A 7,113-nucleotide genomic window follows, 5' to 3' on the forward strand; every position below is an offset into this window, starting at 1 on the left:
GCTGGAGTGCAGTGGCCGGATCTCAGCTCGCTGCAAGCTCCGCCTCCCGGGTTCACGCCATTCTCCTGCCTCAGCCTCCCGATTAGCTGGGACTACAGGCGCCCGCCACGTTGCCCGGCTAGTTTTTTGTATTTTTAGTAGAGACGGGGTTTCACCGTGTTAGCCAGGATGGTCTCGATCTCCTGACCTCGTGATCCGCCCGTCTTGGCCTCCCAAAGTGCTGGGATTACAGGCTTGAGCCACCGCGCCCGGCTGAAGTTTCTTTCAATGGGGCATTTAGAAGACATTTCCTCCTCCTCTGATTTGATCCACTGATGTGCATTTGATAGGTTAGGGGCAACTTTGAGAGTAAGGCCACTGACTTTCAGGGATGCCAGTCAGTTGAGTGACACACCCTTATGTACGTGCTCTGCTAGTGGCTTGTCTGTATCTCAGCCTGTGAGGAGCAGGGTGAGGCCTAATTGAAACAAGACACAGCTGGCAGGGGTGAGGGGAACAATGTAGTCACGTAGCAAGTCTGTACTGAGCCCAGTCAGGTTGCCAGCCCTGGGTATGGCTTCCTGAGAATTGTGCAAAAACAGTAATGATTAGTGAGAAGATCGTTTGGAGACAGAGGCCTTACTTCACAGGGTTTCTGTTTTTTTTTTTTTTTTATTTTTTTGAGACAGGGTCTGGCTCTGTCACCCAGGCTGGAGTGCAGTGACACGATCTTGGTTCACTGCAACCTTTACCTCCTGGGCTCAAACGATCCTCCCACCTCAGCCTCTCAAGTAGCTGGGACTACAGGCACATGCCACCATGTCTGGATAATTTTTGCTTTTTTTTGTAGAGACAGGATTTTGTCATGTTGCCCAGGTTGGTGTTGAACTCCTGGACTCAAACAATCACCTGCCTTGGCCTCTCAAAGTGTTGGAACTGCAGGTGTGAGCCACCGTACCCAGCCTTGTTTTGTTTTTGAAGATGAGCTGAGGTTATCTGTGGAAAAGCAGTTTGGAAACCATAAAATGAGATTTGGGAATATAATGGAGAATCAAGGAGCAGAGTAAGTTTTCTGGGAGTTTTTTAAAAAGATTCTTCTCATGTCTGATTCTCAGAAAAGGTTTGAGGCTTATTGACTAGATGATTGATTTTCACTTTTTTATTCAAATAATTTTGCATTTGTTGTGACTCTTTTGCAGGTGATACAAATACAATTCAGACTAACTTAACCAAGAGAGGGACTTTATTGACTGAGTAGCTAAAAAGCCTAGAAGTAGTTCTACTTTTAGACACAGCTAGATACAGGGAGTTAAATTATGTCATTAGGACTCACTCTCTCCCTCTTTGGCTCTGCTTTTCTTTGTGCTGGTGTCATTCTTAGGCAGACTTTCTCCCATGTAGTGGCAAAGAAAGATATCAGATTTGGGTATGCATCCTACCAGCTTATTGAAAGACACAACAGGCCTGGCATGTTGGTTCAAGCCTATAATCCTAGCATTTTGGGAGTCCAGGGTAGGTGGATCACTTGAGCCCAGGAGTTTGAGAACAGCCTGGGCAACATGAGGAAATCACATCTCTACAAAAAATACAAAAATTAGCCGGGCATGGTGGCTTGTATCTGTAGTCCTAGCTACTCAGGAGACTGAAGTGGTAGGAGGATTACTTGAGCCTTGTAGGTCAAGCCTGCAGTGAGCCAAGACTGGACCACTGCACTCCAGCCTGGGAGACAGTTAGACACTGTCTCAAACAAAACAAGACAAAACAACCCCAAAACAACAACAAAAAAGATACAACATAATACCTCTTTCCTGATGGTGCTGGTGGTCCTGGGTGTAATTTTGGCTTGGGTCCTATGCCCATCCTAAATTAATCACTGTGGCCAGGAGAATACTTACCTTTAATTGGCCAACAGAGTTTCATTCTACTTATGGAACCCAGGGGTTAAGGTCAGCTTCCCTGGAACCATGTGGATCGAGAGCAGGAAAGAGGTGATTCCTTAAGGGAAGAAAATCAAGGTACATTTACAGAAAGGTAGGTTTGGGAGGTAGGGAAATAGTTTTAAGTCAACAAAATTCGTAGATGTTTACTTCATAATTAAGCCATTTTTTATTAAAAAAAGGAAATGTGTTTCCAATATTTAAAACTCATCAATTGTAGAGTTCTGATTGAAGTAGATATTGCCAAGAGACTTGGACAGGGGATGGAAGGAGAGGAGGAGTCTACAGAGCATAATTTGAAAACTGCTGGACAGTTTATCCACTAAATATTTGCTTGAGGTGGGATAGTGCTTGAATCCTTTCTTCCCATCTTTCTGACATTTTATAATAGAGATTGTATTTTCCTTCTAATCAGGGAGAGGGAGGTAAGTAGCAGAGCCAGTCATTGTCTGGGGTTGAAGATGCCAAGGACTTTTCTTAGCCCCAACACCAAACTGTGTTTTTTTGAGAAGGAGTTTTGCTCTTATTGCCCAGGCTGGAGTGCAATAGTGCGATCTCAGCTTACCGCAACCTCCGCCTCCCAGGTTCAAGTGATTCTCCTGCCTCAGCCTCCTGCGTAGCTGGGATTACAGGCATGCGCCACCATGCCTAGCTAATTTTGTATTTTTAGTAGAGACGGGGTTTATCCTTGTTGGTCAGGCTAGTCTTGAACTCCTGACCTCAGGTGATCCACCTGCCTCTGCCTCCCAAAGTATTGGGATTATAGGCGTGAGCCACCGTGCCCAACCTGAAATTGTGTGTGTTTTTTTTTTTTTTTAAGAAGCCATGAGTCTTTCAAATTTAAATAGGGACTCATAGAGAACAGGAAGAAGTTGCTTTATAATGTGTTGGTTAATGTAAGTGATGAAATATATTCGTATCCTAAGCATTTGGCAAGGGCTCGATATGGTACAGTGTATAAAGCTGTGAGCTGGATGGATTCTGTATTGTAAATTGAGTGAGGATTAAAGCTGCCCTCACATATTGTCCAGTTTACCAGGCAGCCAACAACCATTCGATTTTTAAAAAAATCAAAGTAAAAATCACATAACAGTTTGGTGGTGGCACAGGCCTGTAATCCCTGTTACTTCGGAGGCTGATGTGGGAGGATCCCTTGAGTCCAGGGGTTCAAGACCAACCTGGACAACATAGCAAGAATCAGTCTGCACAAAAAATTAAAAAATTAGTCAGGCATGGTGGCACTCCCCCCTTTAGCCGTTTCTACTCTGGAGGCTAAGGTGAGAGGATTGCTTGAACCCAGGAGTTTCAGGCTGCAGTAAGCTATGATTGTGCCAGCGTACTCCAGCCTGAGTAACAGAGCAAGAACCCTGTCTCTTAAAAAAAAATTCACATTGCATAAAACTTACTATTTTGAAGTGTACACTTTTTTTTTTTTTTTGGTAGAGATGGGGTCTTGCCATATTACCCAGGCTAGTCTCAAAGTCCTGCCTTCAAGCAGTCTTCCTGCCTCAGCCTCCCAAAGTGCTGTGATTACAGACATGAGTCATTGTGCCCCGCCCAATTTGGTGGTTTTCAACGATTTTGTGTAACCGTCACTACTATCTAATTTTAGAATATTTTCATCACCCTAAAAAGAAACGCTGCACCCATTAAGCAGTCACACTCCCTATTCTCTATCTTCTGGCAATCATTAGTCTACTTTCTGTCTCTATGATTTTGCCTCTTCTGGACATTTCATATAAATGGATTCATGTGTGGTTTCTTTCACTTAGTATGATTTTAATATATATATTTATCTTGTTACTTTTCTATGATACTTTTTTTGAAGTGGAATTATCCCACAGACCTACCAACTTGTCATTTTCTCTGTCCCCAAGTATATAACTGGGATTGACAAACTCAGCAGTTAAAGAGTAGCACCCATATCGGATACTTGACCTGTTGAATAAGAGGTGTCATAGTGGGGAAGGCTAACTGGAAGCCTTGGAAACTACCTCCTGCTCTCCTGGCCAAGATAGTGAACCAAACCCAATAACACCTTCTGGGACAGATGGTGGAGAGTAGTGCTACCCTTAAGCATCTTTTTTTTTTTTTGAGATAGAGCCTCATTCTGTTTTCCAGGCTGGAGTGAAATGGCGCAGTCTTGGCTCACTACAACCTCTGCCTTCTGGGTTCAATCGATTCTCCTGCCTCAGCATCCCAAGTATCTGGGATTATAGGTGCCCGCCACCATGCCCGGCTAATTTTTGTATTTTTAGTAGAGATGGGTTTCACCATGTTAACCAGGCTGGTTTTGAACTCCTGACCTCAGGTAATCTGCCCGCCTCGGCCTTCCAAAGTACTGGGATTACAGGCATGAGCCACTGCCCCTGACCTACCCTTATGTATCTTAAGATGAAGGGTGGTGGTCTCTATCCTACTTATATTTAATTAATTAGTCTGCCCCTGTAAAACTGGATTGATCAGAGAATGACTGGACTTCAGTAATTTTAATTTAGCATCCCCAAATGTGGCTGCCATGATGGATTTGATATCTTTGCTAGAGCAGATTATGCCATTGATTTGGCAAACACATTATTTTCTGTTTCAGTCAGAAAAAATGATTAAAAACTATTTGTATTCATAGGGAACATTCCTTTATAGTTTTGCCCAGGGATATGTAAACCCTTCTACTCTTCTACTGTTTGTCATAATATAGTCAGAAGATACCTGGACCATCCAGCCCTAGAACATCACCATTGACAACGTCATGCTAACCAGACAGCATTAGCACACTGGAGGCCTTGGTAAGATGTGTGTGCTCCACAGTGGGTACTGTTACATTCTTTGCCAAACTGGATATACTTGGTTTTAAAATATGTCCACAAATTCTTTGATACTCTTTCCATCAAGGGTTGGAGTCTAATTGTGCTCCCCTTGAGCTGGACCTCACTTTCTATTCTAACAAATATAATAAAGTGAAAATGATAGTGTACAACTTCAGAAATCAGGTCATAAAAGGCACTACAGTTTCCTTATTGCTTTCTCCCTGTCTCTTGGATTATTCACTCTGGGGAAGTCCATGAAAATATTGTGAGGACACTCAAGAAGCCTATGGAAAAGGCCATGTGGAGAACTGGTGTTTCCTGACAACAATCAGTATGGACTTGCTGGGAATATGAGTGAGCCACCATGAAAGCAAATCCTCCAGCCCCAGTCAAGCCATCAAATGGCTATTGCCCTTTTAAAACCTAAGAGACCAGAGCCACAGCCACTCAGTTAAGCCACTTCCTTGATTCCTAACCCTCAGAAACTGTATGAAATAATGTTTATTGTTTTAAGCAACTAAATTTTGGGGGTAATTTGTCATGCAATGATAGATACTAATATACATTCCTACAAGCAGAGTATGAGAATTCTAGTTGTCTGACCTCCTTTTCAATGTCTAGTATTTCCTTATCTTTTTTATTTCAGCCATTCTGGTGAGTGCTAACACTGCTGTTATCACATTGTGGATTAATTTGTTTCTCCCCAGTGACTAATGTATAGAGCATCTTTTGATATACATGTGAATATCTATATGGACATATAGATATGTATATGTGTATTTAATATCTGGATTTATTATTTTGTGAAGTATTTGTTCAAGCTTTTTTGCCCAATTTTCCTTTGGGTTATCTTTTTCTTACTGATTTGTAGGAGTTCTTTATGTATGCTGGATATAAGTCCTTTGTCTTATATGTATATTGTGAATATCTTTTCTTGGTTTATCAACCTTTTCCTTCAAGTGTCCTTAGCCCTTTTTGTGCCCTGTAAGAAATCTGGCCTCCTGGGATCCCATCTGGAAAGTGCTTAGTATTCTACCAGCTTCATGAAAGGAGGGAAAGTAAACTTGGCGAGGCACCTTTTCCATTCCCAGCTCAGTGGCTGGTGATTGGAAGACGCTCTGTGACAGCGTTCAGTCCCTGGGCAGGAAAACCCTCCTTTAAGGATTCTTCTTTAACTGAGTCTGGTTCTTTCCTAAAGAAAAAAAAAAAGAGTAATTTAAAAACACAACTCTTGCCTGTTCCAAGTTCATAACGATTTCCCCATAATTTTTTATCTAAAAGCTTTATTGTTTCACCTTTCCCATTAGATCTGCAATCCATCTGAAATCGATGTTTTTGTTTATGGTGTGAAGTAATGACTCTGGCTACATTTTTTCCTTCTGTGAATAATCAATTGATCCAACACCATTTATTGAAAAGATCATTCTTGGGCCGGTCGCAGTGGCTCATGCCTGTAATCCCAGCACTATGGGAGGTTGAAGCAGGTGGATCACTTGAGGCCAGGAATTTGAGACCAGTCTGGGCAACATGATGAAACTCTGTCTCTACTGAAAATACAAAAATCAGCCATGCACGGTGGTGCACACCTGTAATCCCAGCTACTTGGGAGGCTGAGGCATGAGAATTGCTTGAAGCCGGGAGGTGGAGGTTGCAGTGGGCTGAGATTGCGCCACTATACTCCAGCCTGGGTGGCAGAGTGAGACCCCATCCCCACCCAAAAAAAGGTCATTCTTTCCTACTTACCATAAGTATTAACTTTCTCATAAGGCAGATATTTGTGGGTCTGTTTCCACACTCTCTATTCTATTTGTCATTTTTGTATCCTGCGCTAGTACTGCACTGTGCTCATTTTTATTGTGATTATTCTTGATATTTGGAAGTTTAAGTTTATCAACTTGTTGTTCTTCAGGACTGCTTGGCTGTCCTTGGTCCTTTATTTCTATATGAATTTTAGAATCGGTTTGTTAACTTCTGCTAAGAAAAACCCCCGTTGGGATTTTGATTGGCTTTGCATTGAATCTATAGATTGGGAGAACTGACAAACTATATGTAGTCTTTCACCTCATGAACATGATATGTTCTTTCATTTATTTAGTTTATTTATTTTTAAAATTAGAGTCAGGGTCTCACTATGTTGCCCAGGCTGGTCTTGAACTTCTGGGCTCAAGTGATTTTCCCGCCACATTCTCCCAAAGTGCTAGGATTACAGGCTTGAGCCACCATGCCTGGCCTATTTAGATCTTTAAAATTATTTTTTTTCTGTAAGTCTGTAGGTTTTCTTGTAGTGGTCTTATATATCTTTGCAATTTTGTTTGTTTGTTTGTTTTTTGAGATGGAGCCTTGCTCTGTTGCCCATGCTGGAGTGCAGTGGTGCGATCTCGACTCACTGC

General features: G+C 42.2%; 1 protein-coding gene across 8 annotated transcripts in view; it reads left to right on the plus strand.

The window, feature by feature from the left end:
- Positions 1-7,113, plus strand: part of STIM1 (stromal interaction molecule 1) — a 225,353-nt gene that overhangs the window by 58,983 nt on the left and 159,257 nt on the right. The window contains exon 1 of one of the 8 annotated variants that reach the window (XM_017894466.1): positions 4,682-4,702. The exons of the other annotated variants lie outside the window; for them this stretch is intronic. The gene's annotated coding sequence lies outside the window, so the exon portion shown is untranslated. Of the gene's footprint in view, positions 1-4,681; positions 4,703-7,113 lie in introns of those variants that run through there. 8 annotated transcript variants of the gene reach the window in all.

Source organism: Rhinopithecus bieti, unplaced genomic scaffold (genome assembly GCF_001698545.2).
Source record: "Rhinopithecus bieti isolate Rb0 unplaced genomic scaffold, ASM169854v2 scaffold_21412, whole genome shotgun sequence".
Taxonomy (NCBI): domain Eukaryota; kingdom Metazoa; phylum Chordata; class Mammalia; order Primates; family Cercopithecidae; genus Rhinopithecus; species Rhinopithecus bieti.